Genomic DNA, 18,206 nt, shown 5'->3' with positions numbered 1-18,206 from the left:
AAACAAAATATCACCTCATACAAGTTAGAATGGCTACACACAACAGGTACTGGAGAGGCTGTGGAGAAAACGGAATGCTTATACACTGTTGGTGGGAATGTAAATTATTTCTGCTACTGTGGAAAGCAGTTTGGAGATTTCTCAAGGAACTTAAAAGAACTACCATTCAACCCAACAATCCCATTACTGGGAATACATCCAAAAGAAAGTACATTGTTATACCAAAAAGACACACGCACTCATATGTTTGTCACAGGACTCTTCATAGCAGCGAAGACATGGAATCAACCTACATGCTCATCAACAGTAGATTGGATAAAGAAAATGTGGTACATATACAACATGAAATACTATGCTTTTATAAAAAGAACAAAGTCATTTCCTTTACAACAGCATGGATGCAGCTGGATACCATTATCCTAAGCAAATTAATGCAGAAACAGAAAACCAATTACTTCATGGTCTCACTTATAAGTGGGAGCTAAACATTGTGTACTCTTCTATGTAAAGATGATAACAGTAGACACTGAGGACCATTAGATCAGGAAGGAAGAACAGTAAGGGTTGAAAAATGATGCTTGGTACCTGAGTGATGAGATCCTTCATATCCCAGACCTCAGTTACATGCAATATACCAAGGTAACAAGCCTGCACATGTACCCCCTGTATCTAAAAGTTGAGGTTATAAAAACAAAATGAATGTTTCCAATCACCTACTCAGGTTTTTGTACCATCTGTAAAACTCTTGGATGCACGTAAAGGCAATTTTGCCTACTTTCTAAATGATTATTTTAAATTTTAATTTATTTTCAACTAATAGTATAACAACTGTTCCAGTTTGCCTGGGAGTGAGGGGATTTCCCAAGACAAGGGACTTTCGGTGCCCAAACTAGAAAATTCTGGGCACACTGAGATTGTGGCCACCCTAGGTAATAATGCCTGCTGTCGCAGAGGTGGCTGGTGTCCCCCACACATTGTACCATATTCTTTTCCCAGACTCCCTTGTATCTAAGTGTGACCATGTGGCTGGTTCTTGTCAATGGCTATAATGTGAGCAGTGATGCAGAAGCAAGTTCTTTTCTTCCTTCGTGATCTGGACTTCAACACCCAAGGCAGTCTTGGAAATAGCATGTATTGAAGATGTCAAAGCCTCTGTGGACCCATGTTTGTGAGTAACTGCCTGTGGCCAAGGATCTCATCATCTGCCCTACCACCACCATCATGGGGCTTCGCAAAAACAAGAAACAAGCTTTTATTGGGTTAAACCACTGATAGGTCAACAGATGTTTCAACAGTTGGTGCTCTCATAATTAATATATATCCATCCTTTTAATCCATATTTTTACTATTTTGATTTTATATTATTAAAAGACAAGGGAGTTTCAACTTAAAAAAAATGAAATGTTTATATTAGTTAATACATTCAAAAGATACTATGGAAGAACTTCACCTCCATCTGATAGATGAGAAAAATATGTCTGTTCACCCCATTTCTCCTGCCTGTTTTAGTCTGGGTCATCACCATTTTCGTCCTGGTTTATTTTCACAGCTGAAGTCTTCTCTATCTTGGTACAGCCAACTTACTGCTTCTGGAAGTATTCTTCTGAACACTACCATTTATCTGCTTAGAGTATTTCATTCTATATCCTATCACCCACAGGATAAAGAATAAACTCGTTAATTTCTGTTGAAAGCAATGCACAAGTCATCTGTATTTTTCACTACCACCAATAAAACATATTGGCTGGCTCTTTGCACTCCCCTAAACTGGCCATTTTTCCTCCCTGCAGATTACATGTCCTCATACAAGCTGGTGCTTTGGTCTGAGATGTGATCTACATCTTCATGTCACCTGACTAACATTTTGCGTATTGACTGACTCACCAGCAACACCCTAGGCATGCTTCTCTCATGGGATATACCACATTACATTGACCTTGTTTACCTACAGGGGCAGAACCTATATCATATTCATCTTGGTTACTCAGTTCTGGGCATATATATTTGATTGAACTGAACTTATTATAGTTCATGCTATTTCTCCTTTTGGAATCCTCTTTTTTTTTTTTTTTTTTTTGAGACGGAGTCTCGCTCTGCCGCCCAGGCTGGAGTGCAGTGGCCGGATCTCAGCTCACTGCAAGCTCCGCCTCCCGGGTTCACGCCATTCTCCTGCCTCAGCCTCTCGAGTAGCTGGGACTACAGGCGCCCGCCACCGTGCCCGGCTAGTTTTTTGTATTTTTTTAGTAGAGACGGGGTTTCACCGTGTTAGCCAGGATGGTCTCGATCTCCTGACCTCGTGATCCGCCCGTCTCGGCCTCCCAAAGTGCTGGGATTACAGGCTTGAGCCACTGCGCCCGGCGGAATCTTCTTAAGTCTCTCTTCCAGCCATTCCTCTCCCAGTCCTGCTGTATTCTGTGACTGGTGAGCTACTTTTTATCTTTCAAGAACCTGCTTTTACGACACCTCTTTTGTGAAACCTCACTTACCTCTCTTCTCCCAGTTTGCTTCATTGCAAGCAATTGGAGGGAAACAGCCAGGCTATTCAAAATTGTGCCCCATGATCCAAGCCCAGTCTCTCAATGTGTGCTTGTGTGATAAATGTTATTAATTTTTATTATTTCTAGGGCCCTCTACATTTTATAAAATTCATTTATGTCAAGTATCGCTTTTGATAAAACAAGACCATTATAAAAGTATGGCAGGTAGGCCAGGCGCGGTAACTCACACCTATAATCCTAGCACTTTGAGAGGCCAAGGAGGGTAGATCACCTGAGGTCAGGAGTTTGAGAGCAGCCTGGCCAACATGGTGAAACCTCATCTCTGCTAAAAATACAAAAATTAACCGAGTATGGTGGCAGGCGCCTGTAATCCCAGCTACTCGGGAGGCTGAGGCAGGAGAATTGCTTGAACCTGGGAGGTGGAGGTTGCAGTGAATGGCGATCCTGCCACCGCACTCCAGCCTAGGCGACAGAGCAAGACTCCATCTAAGAAAAAAAAAATTAGCTGGCTGTTGTGGTGAGTGCCTGTAATCCCAGCTACTTGGGAGGCTGAGGCAGGAGAATTGCTTGAACCTGGGAGGCGAAGGTTACAATGAGCTGAGGTTGCGCCACTGCACTCCAGCCTGGGCGACAGAGCAAGATTCTGTCTCACAAAAAAAAAAAAAAAAAAGTAGGGCAGGTAATATTAACCTTTTTTCAATGCATAAAGGGATTGAGATTTATAAAAAATAGAGCTAGTCACAATCAAAGTTTAAAAGAAGGGAAAGGGAAAGTGAGATTCAAACCATTATTTTTGACTTAAACGATATTATTATTATTACTTTTTTACTGTTTACGTAGTGAGACAATTGCCAGAGTTCCCTGGTAATGGACTTTAGAAATCCTACCTACCTATGTGAGATCACCTCAAGCCTTCAGTATTGTGTTTCCTACCTCCCCAAGCCTATGCCAATCTGCAACTTCTCTGTCAGTTGGCAGGGACAGGTGTTTGATGTGTATGAAAAGAAAGAGCTGGCATTTGTTAAGTTCCTGGGTACTAGAGATTTTCTGCTTGTTATGTAATTCCTACAAAACTCCTTGCTCTACTTATCACCTTTCATTAATTCATGTTGCATGTTTTGTAAGTTCTTCAGTAGAGAGTGCACGTCTTCAGTCATTATTTGCATTGAACTGTAAATAAGAGAAAAACTGGACTCAAATTTTTATTTCCGACTCTGGTTTCATAATTGGTATTTTTATCAACCACACTATCTAATATAGGAGAGTTTTATGGCCTCTTGGATGTGAGTTATCACATTCTTGATAATACACATTGGAAAAATTTCTTTTATTCTCTTCACCTTTTAGAAATTCCATTCTTCTCCTAGGGAACTAATAAGTAACCAAGCAAATACAGAAATGAAAGAACATCTGGCCCAATTTGCTCTCCATAAAAGCAGAAAAGCATTACTTCTCTATCACAAAGTGCAATTATTTTTTATTCCTGTGCACACTGCTATGTCAAAAGTAACTTTTTGCAGGAAGAGTACTTTTGGCACAAACACTGTATTCTCAGGTAAAAACCAAGCTCTACCGGGGCAAAATGGTAAGGGGGGAAAAGCATTCTCCTGGAAATACATAATCAATACGTTGTGCTTGAGTGTACCTTCTGTCATGGGCAGTGGTTTGTTTTGGGAAGTTGAGTTATTAGGGAAAAGTAGACTTTCACTAACAACAAGGAAAAAGGCAGAAAATTTGAAATAAAAAAGCAAGGGCATTTCAAAGCTATTCAACATGTGGTAACTAATGGAAGTCGGTAGACAGGATGCAATAGAAGTAATGTGTGCTGTGATCAAAATTACCCCATAAGTGAATATCTTCTGGATCTGGAAGGTCACTTTCACCATCCACATGATGACAAAAGGCCCAACTTCAAACAAAGATTAAGTAGAGGACCACTTGCTTGGAAAATCTTGAGAGATGAGAGGAATTTTAGAGTGATGGAATCATTGAATTAAAAGACTGAAAAAAGCCCTAGAGAGTATCCCCTAGAATTTTTCTTTTCAAACCAATAATCATCATAAGCCTTTAGTTAGTCATGAAATCCATTCAACAACAGCATTAAAACATAGAACAGAGCCAGGTAAAATGTCTTTTCTAAAGTTATAATTTGGGTTAATAATCGAATCAGGGATTCTTGGTCCTGGGTCATTTTAAAATGCTATCTTCTCCACCCTTCAAAAAATTACTGGTATAACTGTCATTGCGTTATTGACTTAAACAATTTTTCCATGATTTGATCATTTCCAGATCCCCCTGGGTCTACTCACCATTGCTGTTCTCCTTTACCTTGGAATAACTGGCTCAGAACTTGATATCTGTCCTCAGACCATTTGTCATCATTCTGTTCATAGTATCCTTCATCTTGCCCCCGTCATGTAGTCCTAAACTTCTAACTCCACAACCTAGACATGCTCATCGTTAACTCATCATTTTTCTATTCATTTTACTCAGTTATGATTGTACCACACTGATCATTTTGCATTCCGCTTTTTTCTACGAGTATTTTGAATGATGGTGTGTTTAATGACAATGAAATGCCTGTGGAAAGAAGACTCAACAATAGCGTGGCTTTTCAGAACACCAATTTGATAAAAGCAATTGAGTTGTAGGAATCACTATTTTTTTTTTGTAAGAGCAAAGGAGATAGTTGTTCATATCGGTGTTGAAACCCAATGGCTGTTATATATCAGAGTAACTTACAGAGAAAGCCAACAATCGTCTTTTCTTAATTGTTGCTGCTCAACATGATGGCTTGGTTCAGTCTGGAATCCCTCTCCACTTCCTCTCAGGGATAAGCAGCTGACAGCTGTAAGGGGGCAGAATGGATTCCCATCAGATAGCAAGGTGGTATAGTTACTTGTGCTGGTGGGGGAATGCAATCTCTGCTTTGTATTTGGTTCTTGTTTCTGGGACTGGTAACTTCTTCCTGTTTTGATAAATATATAAATAACTCTAAGTATCAGGAGAGACAGTAACTTAGGCTTCTTAAAGAACAGAGGGTTTTTCACAAGAATTAAACATTTTTTTAAAAAAAGAACAAAGGATTTTTACTCAGAGATGAAAGAAATGTTTGTTTCTCAACTGAAATGTCACATGGTAATTTTAATAAAGGGCATCAGATTAGAAGTAAGGGGATTTGAGTTTAACTCCTGGCTCTATCTCCTGTGGATTTGGGACCCATCACTTTCTATGTTTAAACCTCAGCTTTCATATCTGCAAAATGAACATTTGACAAGACCATTGGTTCTGAACCCTGAATAAACATCAGAATCACCTATATAATTTAAAGGAATAAACTGATTCATGTGTTCCACTTAGAGATATTCTGATTTAATTAGATTAGAATGGGGTCCAGCATTTGGTATCAAAACCAAGTTGCTCAAGTTATTGCAATGTGCAGTAAGGGCTAGATGACTTCTAAAGGCCTTTCAAGCTCTAATATACTATGATAATTACAGTGAAAGCACTATTAGGTATTAGGCAGAGAACTTTTTAGTTGTGGCAGAAATACAATGCAAACTAGAATAAGGGGGAAAAATGATATTTAGCAGCTTCTAACTTCAGGACTCCCTTTTCTCCCCAGTTTGAACTTTGTTTTCTTCTGTGGTTTGATCATATTTTCTCCTTGATGTAGTTTGGATTCTGCATGTGCTAAGGAAAGTTGACAGCCCTGGATTCACCTCCTTCAGATTCCCCGGTGGAAAAAGGAGCTGGTTCCTGCTAATGTCTGCATATCAACTCTAGAGAAATGCTTTGATTGGCCTTGCTTGGATAGTTCCCTCTGTTTGTGAATTGGGTTGTATGACTGACAGTCCCATTATACGGCAGTGGTGGAAGTGTACCATTCAGATCTCTCTTTCAGAGAACTTGCTGTAGGGAGCATAGCTGATTGACAGACTTTAGCTGCCACACTAGGGACCCACTGTGTCTTTCACACCAGGCCATGTTTTCATTGGGCTGCTCCCAGCCAATGACTAAGCATGGTGGGGATACTCAAACCCAGTCATTCCAGCCCGATGTGGGATTCCTTAGCAAATTCTCATGAGTCCAAGGACTTTCCCACTGGCCTAGCTGAGACACTCTCATAACTTCACTGTAGTCTAAGGTCCTTCCTATCCAATCCCTCCTCCCCTTTCTGCTTTTATAGATGTCAAACTCATGTTGTAGTCTGAATGAAGGTTCTCCCTGCCTTATTCCTGCTCTCTCTCTTAACCTTCAGAGGTATTTTCTCCAATAAATACCTTGTTTTCCATTGCTGGCTTGATGTTTGCTTCATAGAGGACCTGAGCTGATGCTGACTAAAACCATATGGCATGGGAATGAGAGAGTTTATCTAAAGAAGGGATGTTAGGTGTTTAAAAGAAAATACATGTCCACTATAGGCTGCATCTGTGAGTCTCTGTCCAGTATGGATCATTCTGTAGAGAGGATACAGAGCAAGTACCAAGGTATCGAGCAACTAGGCAGGTTTCAAGCCTTCAGATGATTTCTTGGAGATGACTGACACACTTGAGAGTCTGTGAGGCCACTAAGGGTCAAGACAAGACATCAGGTCTTGGTTTGTTGAAGAGTTTATGAAGCAGAATTAATCTAGCTTCACGGCCAGAGTTACTACATGTGTTGCTCTGAGCTCTCTACAGCCATCAGCCATAGAGCCACTTGTTTTATTAATATTGTGCTGTCCATTTGATGTTTTCACAGAACATTTTACTTATTTTTTAACTAAAAAATATAGCCTTCTACTCACTATTTGGAATTGATAAAAGCTACTATATATAATCTTAAAAATAAATATATATTATATGATAAAGAAATATATATAATATATACGTATATACATACATAAGTTGTATTTTTTGATTGCTGTTTAAAGATTCTAATTTTTAAAGGAAACTATCAGAATCAAGAAATGAGAGGCTTTTAGTGGAGAATTCTTCTTAATTCTACTTAAGACTTAGCCTCAAAATAGCAACCCTATGATCCCATTGATTGTTTTGGAGGTGATCCATTTGGCATTCATTCATTCTTTTTTTTTCTTTTGGTAAAGTTATTTAAAAGCCTATTGTTAATGTACTAGAATTCATGAGAGGAGTTACTTTTCAGTTTGATTGTCATTTATAAGCTCTTCAGTGCAAGCTACTTATCAGCTCAGACTTCCAGCTGGCAAATTGCTGAGAGGAGGATGAAAAGGGGGTAGTACCAAGTCAGTGAATTTGTGGGTGAGGAACAGAGATGTCTGTGGCACATGGTGATATCTCCACAGGCTAGTCTGGGAGGTCACTAGAGTCAGGCTTGTGGCCCATCAGGGGCCCCTGGGCATCTCTGGAAAGTCACTGTGAGTTGAGGAAATGGGAATATTGAAGAAAAAATGAGGAAGAATGAAGGCAGAAGTTTTTTTATTTTGTGATTTTTCCAAGGGCCTGGCTTGGACTTTGTCTGCCTGTGTAGGAAAATGTGCAAGAGGTACAATGACATTCTGAGAGAACAGGTGGTCACAACCCCCCACTGCTTCTCTCGAGCCAGAAGGAGGCTAACATCCAGCCCCTGGTGAGGCCCACTCAATTCACTAGGCAGAGCACGATGATCTGAGGATCCGTGCCAACCCTCCTGCCTGGCCAAGCTGTGAGACCAACTGTTCCTTATTTTCTAAGCATTGAGCTGCTTCTGGACTTTGCTTCTTTGTTTAGGAAATGGATCCAAATCCCTCTCCTCTGGACTTGCTTGATCCCCGAGCCTGAAGTCAAGCCAGTATTGGCTACCATCTATTCTTTCAGCCACACATTGAACAACCATAATAAACACACCACACATTTATGGGTTCACACCTTGTTTTCAAGGGGCTTCTACATACTCCACCTGATTTGATACTAGAAAAAAAGCTCTACATTGGACTGGGCAAGTGTCATCACATATTTGACAGGTATTAGGCCTGAAGAAACTGATATAAAGCTAGTGTCAAATCCAGGAGCCCAGCTTCAGCCTCTTCATCTATGGTCCTTCTGTGATGCATTCAAAGGTGCATTAATGCTTGGGGAGAAAAATGCACGTTTCCATCTCCTATTGGGCAAAGCCTAAACTCCTGTATGACTTTTATCTTCAGTCTTCCTTCTCAAGTAGCCAAATGAAGGAAAGGGTGCCTCAATAAGGTGGGGCCCAAGACCCCCAGCTTGTTAGGACAAATACAGGAACTTGTAGTGGGAGCAGATGGTCATATTTGTGATTTAATAGGAGGAACACAAGAAATAGGAATAAGAAAACCTGAAGGTTAATCCTGACTTGTTAATTAGCTCTTCAATATTTATTAACCTCACTTAACCTCTCTGAGCTTTGCTCTCCTCTTCCTTTAAGCAGGAAAAATGCTACTGTGCCATGTGTGCCCCATCAAAACAATTAAATGAAAAAATTTAATTATTAAATTAAAAACAATTTAACAATTGTTAAAACAATACTGAAACTATAAAATAAAACTGCCTTTAAAATGATAAAGCACAATTCTAATAGGAAGATTTTTTCAGCATTTTTAATTATTTGCACATAAAGGGGCTAAATAAATATATGATAAAAGATGAATTATTTGGTTTTTTGAATACTATACATCTTCATGACTTCTTACAATCTTTTTTCTTACAATCTTTTACCCCCTCCAATCCTTTCTTCTTTCCAGTTTCTCACTGATTGATGGTAGATTGTCTTCTTTACCTTTAACTGAGTGCCAGATGGACAGACACAATCTTCACCCTAGAGGTATGTGTATGTCACCAAACCCTATTCATAGACTCTAATATTAACAATCACAGCCCCCTACCAAGCTCTAAAACATTGAGAGAGTATTTCTGAACCAAGTCCCCTGCTGCCTTCATTCTTCCCTCCACCTAGCAGTTTCTAAGAAGTTGTCACCAAGTTTGGTGAATCATTAAACTCTTGGACATCCCGGGGGAGGAGAATTATTGATTCAAAGGACCTTAGAGCTCAAAACGTCCTGAGAGACCATCAGAACCACCCTCTTTATTTTACAGATACAGCTGCTGAGGATCACGGGGATGAAAAGCGTGAATCGGGCTCACACAGCTAGTAAGTAAAAGAATCGCTGAAATGTAAGGTGCTGGATTTATCAGTGCAGTGTCTTTCCAGTTGATATTTCTGAAAGAAGGCTGTGGAGAAAGAACGCTGAAGAGTCCCCAGGATTGTCTGTACTTGTGGCTTTCCATAGATGGAAGAGTGAATTTCAAAAGGTCTATCTCTGGTATCCTGCCTTCCCAGTTATGAAGATATGTCTTTGAAAACTTCCTCATCTTAGCAGTGCCCTCTAGTGCTATATCCCATCGAAGCTAACTATTCCAGGTCTTATTATTTTTCTGATTTAAACTTTAGGGATTCAGGATTTAGTGCTCACCTTTTTTGTTGTTCGCACACTTTTTATGTGCAGTTTCATTAAAAGGTGAATTCAGTTGATGACTTACCTAGCAAGCTTATTGAGGAAAATCCTAGACTGTTGATCCCGACTATGTCGAGTCATGTGGAAACAATGAGGGTTTCTTAGGTTTGATCAACATGGGACAGGCTGGGAGAAAGCTCAGTGGTCATATTTCTAGTTTCTAAGAATTTGAGTTTTTGAGTGTGCACGTTAGCCCAGGGATCATCCTAAATTGTTTTTTGGGGAGATTGGACCTCTAATATCAATTGCACTTGCAAAATGTTTCTAAAAGTACAGGTGCCAAACAGACATTCATTCAGAAGTGTCCAGGTATTGTTAAGGGTTCAAGGGCAGTCCTTTTCTCATTTTCAGGGTGACTTAGTCAAAGTTTTCTATTACTTATTAGGTAACTTTGGTTTCTTTTTTTGCAACATAATTCCTAGCTCATGGCAGTACATAAATTGCACCAAGAAGAATCTTCAGACAGAATTAGTGGTTGCTTTGGAAATAGGGTAAATTTAGGGTTCAAAAGGAGATTCCAAGTCATAATCAAATACTTTGCCTTAGTCATGGAAAAGTGTAATTTTACTGTAATTCCATGTTGATGGAGTATAATATAAATGACAATATGATTTTATATTTGTACTCTCTCTTAAGCATCCTGTTTTATTAATTTATATGAAAGCTATTCTTGAGTTCCCATTATGTCCCTGACATTGTTGATAAGGATTTTATAGATCCAATGAGGGCTACTTAGCTAAATAGGAAGGTACAAAAGCTTGAACTCATAGATTCAATGATCTTTCTGATCAATCATGTGCCAGGTCTTCTAACTTCTGCTATAGGCTTTGTTCATCCAGAGTTGTACTACTCATAGCATAAAACAATCAAATAGATGCAAAAGGACCAACTTGGGTTTGAATATTTTGGAGTAAGCATGTGGATAATTGCTGATTTCTTCACTTTTTAAGCACTTGTGTCCATGCTAAGTATTGTAAAATCATATTTCAGGCTACTTTGTCTTTTTCCTGAACTGGCGGCTCAGCATTGGGAATGTATTGACCAGAGCTATTCCAGACCCTCCTTAGCTCAGATGTAGTTTATTGATTGACTCCTTTATTTGAGTGTACCCAGTCCCATGCTAGGCTCTGGAGATGGGTCAGAGGGCTGGTGTGAGAAAGCAGTGCACAAACCTCAGTTTTCTTATCTCTAAAACTCTAAAATCTCATTTCTAAATAATAAAGTTTATTTCACAGAGTTCTTCTGTGGATCAATCAATATAAGGCTAGCAGATGCACCTAATAAATGACAACACACGAGAGAAATAAAAGGCAGTATTATGGGTAATTATGGGTATATTACAGGATAATATAAAAGACAGTGCATGTAGCATCCTATAATACATGCACAATGATCTCTAAGCTTCTGTTGTGCAGGAAGTGGGTGTTATTCATTGTTGTATTCTTGGCCTCTTGAACAGGATCTGACACGTGAAATTAAAAAAAAATTAGTTAAGTGATAAAACCGGGAAGTACATAGATTTTAAAGGAAAAATACAGAATGTAAGTTTTATGAAACTGCACAGAAATGAGGAGATTCAGTTACATGGAGAGATGATGCAATACCTTTTGTGTAGTATTAATTTAAGAAAGAACTTTCTGAAACTAGAACTGATAACCATGGAATGAATTACTACAAGATTGTCACAAATAGAAGTAAGTTTTCTACTCTAAGGTATTCAAAAGAGAACTGGTGAACCTTCCTATCAGAAATGTTCTCTACTACATGTAATAAACCTATGTGTGTTCTGCCAGATCTCAGAAAAATAAAAATAAACATGTGGGAACTTGAAATAGTTTGTGGAAAAATGAAATTAAAAGATAAACTTTATTTCTCAAAATAAGTTCCATCAAGGTGAAGATGCGTTTGTAAGCAATAATACTAGTCATTTAGTTCATCCCTAAAGTGAGAGTCCTAGGAATTTAACCAGGCCATTGCAGTCTTTTTCACATTATTAACTGAAGATAAATGGGTGCCTTCTATAGATTTTTTTAAGTTAGGAAACAAATAGAAGTCAGAAGGAGCCAAATCAGGGCAGTAAGGTGGATACCTAACAATTTCCCATCAAAACTCTCCTCAAATTGCCCTTGTTTGATGAGAAGAATGAGCAGGAGCATTGTCCTGGTGGAGAAGGACTCTCTGGGAAATCTTTCCTGGGTTTTTTTCTATTAAAGTTGTGGCTAACTTTTTCAAAACACTCTCATAATAAGTGGATGTTATTGTTTGGCTCTCCAGAAAGTCAACAAGCAAAATGCCTTGAATATTCCAAAAAAAAAAAATTGTTGCTATGATCTTTGCCCTTGATCAATCCACTTTTATTTTGACTAGACCTCTTCTATCTTTTGGTAGCCATTGCTTTGATTGTCCTTTGTCTTCAGGATTGTATTGGTAATGACATGTTTCATCTTCTGTTATAACTCTTCAAAGAAATGCTTTAGGATCTTGATCCCAATTATTTAAAATTTCTGTAGAAAGTTCTGCTGTTGTCTGCAGCTGATCTGGGTGCAATGATTTTGGCACTCATTGACTGGAAGATTTCTCACCTTTAATTTTTCAGTTACAATGGTATAAGCAGAATCAATTGAGGAGTCTATGGTGTTGGCTATTGTTTCTGCTGTTAAATGTCAGTCAGTTGGGGCAAGGACAAGATTAATCTTTTCCTTGAAAATTGATGTGGGTGGTCTGCTGCTGCAGGTTTCATTTTCAACATTGTCTTCAGCATAGCTTGTAAGTGGCAGAGCCAGGATTTGAAGATATGCCATGAAAGCCGGCATCTGTGTACTCTTAACCATTATACTATGTGATAGAGAAGCAAACTCTGATGCTAATCTGTCCCTTTCCTGAGACATATGTTACTGATGTGAGCAAACCAGAGAGTGTGTGTGCCATCCAAAGAAGGCACCAGACCCTCAATTCCAGGCACTTCTTGCCATGTTGGAATGCATGTCTACTGTTACCAGATCTTCTGAATTTTATATAGCATCACTCAGTTTTAAATATGTCAATTAAGTAGATATGTTCTTTAACATATGTATGTATATGTGTATGTACACAAATATACATGTATACGTATATCAAAGCAAAGCTCACACCAAACAAACATGTAGGCTATGTTTGGTTTACATACTCTGCATTTGGGAATTCTAACTTTCTGAAACCTAGGAACAATCTACATTTTCTAACACACACACACACACACACACACACACACACACAGATTAGATGACTTGTTCAAGGTGATAAGAATTGGTTAACTCTGGGCAAAAGAAAGGCATAGCTTTTAATCTTACTACCATATCTATTCTATACAGTGTTTATGTAAAGACCAGGTGAAAAAAGCAGCAGCTAAAGAGGGAGTTGCCAGCCCTTCACATAGAATGCATCTCAACAAACCTGTGGTAGATTAAACTGGTAACAGATTCTTTGCTATTCTTGTCATTGAGAGCGGAGTCTAATTCTGCTTTCTTGGTGATTTGCTTGACCAACAGAATGTAGCAGAATAAAATTCTAGCATTTCTGAGATTAGTCGTATGAAGTCTTATAGCATCTTGCCCGACCAAGTGTTAGCTCTCCACCTGACAGCCACAGCTGAGCTCCTAGCCGTCAGAAAGACTCAACAGTCAGGCATCCCAGCCCAGGCTTCAGGGAAGTAATTGAAGATACCGTATTCGATGTGCATCCTCCTGCTTCAGCTGTCCCAGCCCCTTCAACCACCCAGTTGAACCTTTTCTAAATTCCTGACCCAAACAAGTGTGAGTAAAATCAAAATTAAATTTTAAACCACTACAGTTTGGGGTAGTTTGTTATATAGTAATAGATAACTAGACCAATTTCTTTAAGCAATTTACCCAGGAAAATGCTCCAAAGCCATCCCCTTTACCTTCGTGTTCTCCCTAAGGAATTTCATTTACTGCTGGGACCTCACATAAGTGTGGGTGTGCAGAGAAGTCATTTTTATAAAAGATGACTTGGGAGGTTCCATTTTCATATTGAATGCATTTGTCATTTGGACACAGCTAGCAGGTAGAAACCTTCAGACAAAGGAGGTGAGTGACATATGAGTGTATGTCCTTGCCCATAGGATTTATCACTCCCTCTCTGTGGACCTTTGGAAGACAAGTAGAGTTGGAAGGATGAAAGGAGTCTCTGTAATGACTCTGGGCCCTCTTAGGATTCCACCTGGGTTCACGGTGTTGATTGGAAGTGATGCTTGTGGAAAAAGAGAGCAAAGTGTGGGCCCTGGGTTGCTGTGTCTGATGGCTGAGACTTGTGTATGCTCCAGGTAGTGACATTTCTGGCCTTAGAGACAGCTCTTCATCTTCATCTCATTGCAAGTGGGTGACAGAGGCTGAGGATATTAAAATGAACAAATACGCTCTATTCCTCAAAAAGCTACAGACTATATACTTTTATAAATACAAATGTATAAAATTAATTTATTACTTGGGCTGAGCTTTATAGAGTATAAACAGGAAATGGCTTTATTTTTCTCTCATTATTTCCTTCAATGTGCTTTATCTCTTTTCATTACCTTTCCTTGCAGTTTGATGACATCTTGAGCAGATTCCATAAGTGTTCAATCCTTTTAACCACTTTTTTACAACATAGAGTCCCTTCTGGGTTTAAAAAGCCAAATTCTGACTTTTTTAAAGCTTCAGACTCATGTTTAATTTGAAGCTTCTTTCCTTCCTTCAGATTGCACCTTGAAGACCAGAGTGGGGTCCAGTATGGTCTCTCCTCGATCTTCCTTCACTTTCTCCCACTCCTGCTTCATATTCCTTTAAGTTCTGCCCTGTGGGGGATGGGAAGGGGTGTGAGGAAACAGACATTAGAAGAATAAAGGAAACAATGACTCACATGGCTAATGGCTTGTAATACAGGCGTCTGTGCTCCTGGCTCCGGCAGGTGTTCAGATACTATGGTAAGCTGTTCATAGGGTTTTACTGCACAGCACCTTACCCTCAACATGGGAATTTCTGCAGTGTAGTTTCCTGACACAGGTGGCACATTTTCTCGCTGACCCTTTGGAACCTCCTTCTAGCCCCTGCCCCTCTGAGATCAATCCCAGGCACAGAGCCCTCTTGGGTAGGATCCCATTAAGTTGTCTTAAACTCAGCCATTCTCTACCCATTAAGCCATGCACTGGGTCCAGAGGAAACTCACATCTATTCTTCAAGCCCAACACTGCTCTCCGGCTACTGCTGCTCCTCCCTGCCATCCTGGACTGCTCTGGCAGTCCTATGCTGCCAGAGTCTTGCCAGTGGGAAGCAGGCTCCAATCTCTCTGTCCACATATACCCCCAAACTCAAGCTCTCCCATAATCACTCACTGCTTGCTTCACTGGAATCCTGAGCTGCCATGAGGCCTGTGATTCATGGCACAGTAAACATTCCTCTGGGAACTGGGCCTCCAGCCTCCCTTTCTTGCAGCCACCCCCAGAATCTACAAAAGACGCTCTTCAAGCTTCTTCCTCAGCTTTTTGGTTGAGAAAAGCCAAGTACTTTCAATTCCTTCCTGAGCCTCCTCTCACATTTCTAGTGTCTTTCACACAGCCTGGAGGATGTAGTGGTCTTCAGCTTCTCTTTCTTTAGAAAGTGTGAAGACTCTGTTGCCCTCAGTTTTGGCCCAGATTCTAGGACAATTTCATTAAATACAAATGATTTTGAACCATGTTGGTAATTGTTGAGATGGAGCCATGCCACTGAACAGATTCAGAAGGAGAAAGATCAGGAATACCTCAGGCAGCCAGGCATGGCGGGGACCGGGCTCTAGGAGAACAAATGGAGGTCCACCAGGAAGGGGAGTGACGGGGAACACTGGGCAGAGACATGAGAACATGCTTGATGACAAAAAAAGTCTTGATGAACTCAAAGCACAGCACAGTGGCTGGTCATCTGCAGGAAGAGGGGAGTCAGGACTGCAGAGGTAGCTTGGAAGCAGAACAAGGAAGTGGGGACTCCCGCTGAAGAGCTTCTCGGAGGGGAAAGGGGTGAAGTCATTTTCTAGTCAGAAGGGGCGAAGGGACACAATCAGGACCAACAATTAGAAGGCACTGGATCCTCCAGGTAATCTCATTTATCTTCAAAATGTTACCCTCTTACATATTCCTTAGGTTATTCAGTTGTCTTGTGTTCCCAAATCTCTTTGCCTTCCATATTCCCTTCTAGAAGGTTAACAGCCACTGGTAAATGGATGACAAAGGATTTATTTGGTAGTGGTGGAACAGGGTCATATGGCCACAGTCTATTTTTAGCCACCTCAGTAAGACTGAATGAAGTAAGATGTATGAAAATGTTCTATAACATTCTAACCTTAGAAAACATAGGGAACGCTTATTGTTAAGCAGTTAATGTTTGTGAAAGTCATTTGGCAATTAATTATGAATTACCTGTGACATTTCTTCTCTGGTTTTCTGGAATTGTTATTTAAGTCTATAAATCCACTTGCCTCATCCCTCAGGGCTCTATTTCTCTGTTTCCAAGGTGACAGCTAGCTAGCAGGTGGATTAACCCATGCTAATCTGTTAGTTGCTACCAAAGGAGGCAACACTGAGTGACGGCATGCATTTTAAGCCTTGTAATGTTCAGATTTCTTTTTAAATAAAAAAAAATTATCTCAGATCCAAAATATTGACCTAGATAATAATTGATTATAGTATTAATTATATAGGTATGTAGACCATTTGGGTGTGTCAGATTTGTACCATTACTTTGTATACTTACCTTCATATTGAATAAGATTGAGCCTTCATCCTCTCATCAGGCTCACAGGAATATTAATCTAATTATTTTATGGTTCCCCGAATCTCAACTGACACATCCACTAAAGGTTGTCCAAAGGTCTTGGGAGGGGTGTCTGGGGCAGTGCAAAAGCATGTAGGCCATTGGCCCTTTAATTATCAGCAAGACATCCTTATCCTCGTTTCAGAGCAACTCAAAGTCTGCTGTTCTGATCCCTTTAGGACATGCTTGAGGCCCAGGAATTGCATTCTAAAAATCTCTAGGATCCAGTTTCCTAAGGTGAACTAAGCAGCACTTTATCCATCTCCCAAGCTTGTCCAGAGAGGGAGTAGGACGTGGAGGCACCCTCAGATATTCTTCTCCTTTGAAACGGGTAAATCTGCCATCCCTTTCTCTACTTATTCTCTTACTAGCAATAATCATTGCCTTTTTTTCTCTCTTTTTGGTGTACTTAGCATGTCTCCTCCATCAGCAAAGCATTCACAAAAAGCCCTGTGTGATATGTTCCTCCAGTAGTTTTGGTTGTGAACCTGCAAATTTTCCTGATGTGACAGAACATGGGTAACTGACTACCTACTGGAATGAAAGAGGGGAGTGATGCAGATCCCAAACGCAATCTAACATCTCAATCATTTCTTCTTTGCCCATATATAGACATAAAAGTGGATATAACTTTTCAAATGACTCTAAATCTTAACAGAATAAACATAATCATTATTTTTTAAACACAAATATACAACCCAATAACATTTATATTAACAATATTACCCACATGTAATGATGATATTTGTGAAGGAAAATCATTGTTCCTTACATCAATGTAGCTCTGATTATTATTGCATGGGCCTTTTGAGGTAAGCATGAGTGTACTATTATGAATTGTGTGACGATGACTTGACTTTCCCAGTTTTTCTGCTTCAGCTACTTAGACCTTTTTTTATTTTTATATGATCACCTATGATGCAGTTTAGACTTTACATTGTGCCAAAGTCATTATTTTTGCAAAAAACATACTGTACTCTATTTAAATTATTCTGGGACAATTAAGGTAGTAATAATTGGTATAGGCTGTATCACCAACACAAACATAGGCATGGATATGGAAATTGTGGCTATTGTTTGAATTAAGATAAGACCATATACACTTATCATTTCTGTAGTACCATTGAAATGCAAATGGAAAACTAAGAATTTTGGGGGTTGAATGTTTGGAACCTCAGGCGTGTATTTTTGGAACTCCAGGACCCATGGAAGCCAGTTTGGAAACACTGCTGCAGTTGCTTGAGTATGACCTCTGGAGTCAGATGGAGCTGAATTTGAACTCCACCTCAGTTTCCACATTTGTAGCATAAATATGGTAATATTACCTTCAGTATTAGTTTCCTAGTGCTTCTATAAGAAATTACTACAAACTGGGCGGCTTAGATCAAGAAACAATTATTACCTCACAGT

The 18,206-nt window shown here is 39.6% G+C and overlaps 1 protein-coding gene and 1 long non-coding RNA gene across 10 annotated transcripts in view; one reads left to right on the top strand and one right to left on the bottom strand.

The window, feature by feature from the left end:
* LOC139360030 (uncharacterized) overlaps positions 1–14,675 on the bottom strand; it is a 33,946-nt gene extending 19,271 nt beyond the window's left edge. Inside the window, exons 1-2 of the long non-coding RNA XR_011616927.1 lie at positions 14,546–14,675; positions 5,241–5,346 (exon numbers count right to left, since the gene is read on the bottom strand). This is a non-coding gene — a long non-coding RNA (uncharacterized lncRNA). The remainder of the gene's footprint in view (positions 1–5,240; positions 5,347–14,545) is intronic.
* The window catches only part of LOC105499299 (phosphatidylinositol 3-kinase catalytic subunit type 3), a 563,324-nt gene that overhangs the window by 196,714 nt on the left and 348,404 nt on the right, over positions 1–18,206 (top strand). For all 9 annotated transcript variants that reach the window (XR_011616915.1, XR_011616923.1, XR_011616919.1 and 6 more), the window contains 2 exons: positions 9,205–9,284; positions 9,557–9,611. The gene's annotated coding sequence lies outside the window, so the exon portion shown is untranslated. The remainder of the gene's footprint in view (positions 1–9,204; positions 9,285–9,556; positions 9,612–18,206) is intronic.

Source organism: Macaca nemestrina, chromosome 19 (genome assembly GCF_043159975.1).
Source record: "Macaca nemestrina isolate mMacNem1 chromosome 19, mMacNem.hap1, whole genome shotgun sequence".
Lineage (NCBI taxonomy): Eukaryota > Metazoa > Chordata > Mammalia > Primates > Cercopithecidae > Macaca > Macaca nemestrina.
The sequence above is the reverse complement of the archived record's forward strand: the minus strand, read 5'-3'. Positions and strand labels throughout refer to the sequence as shown.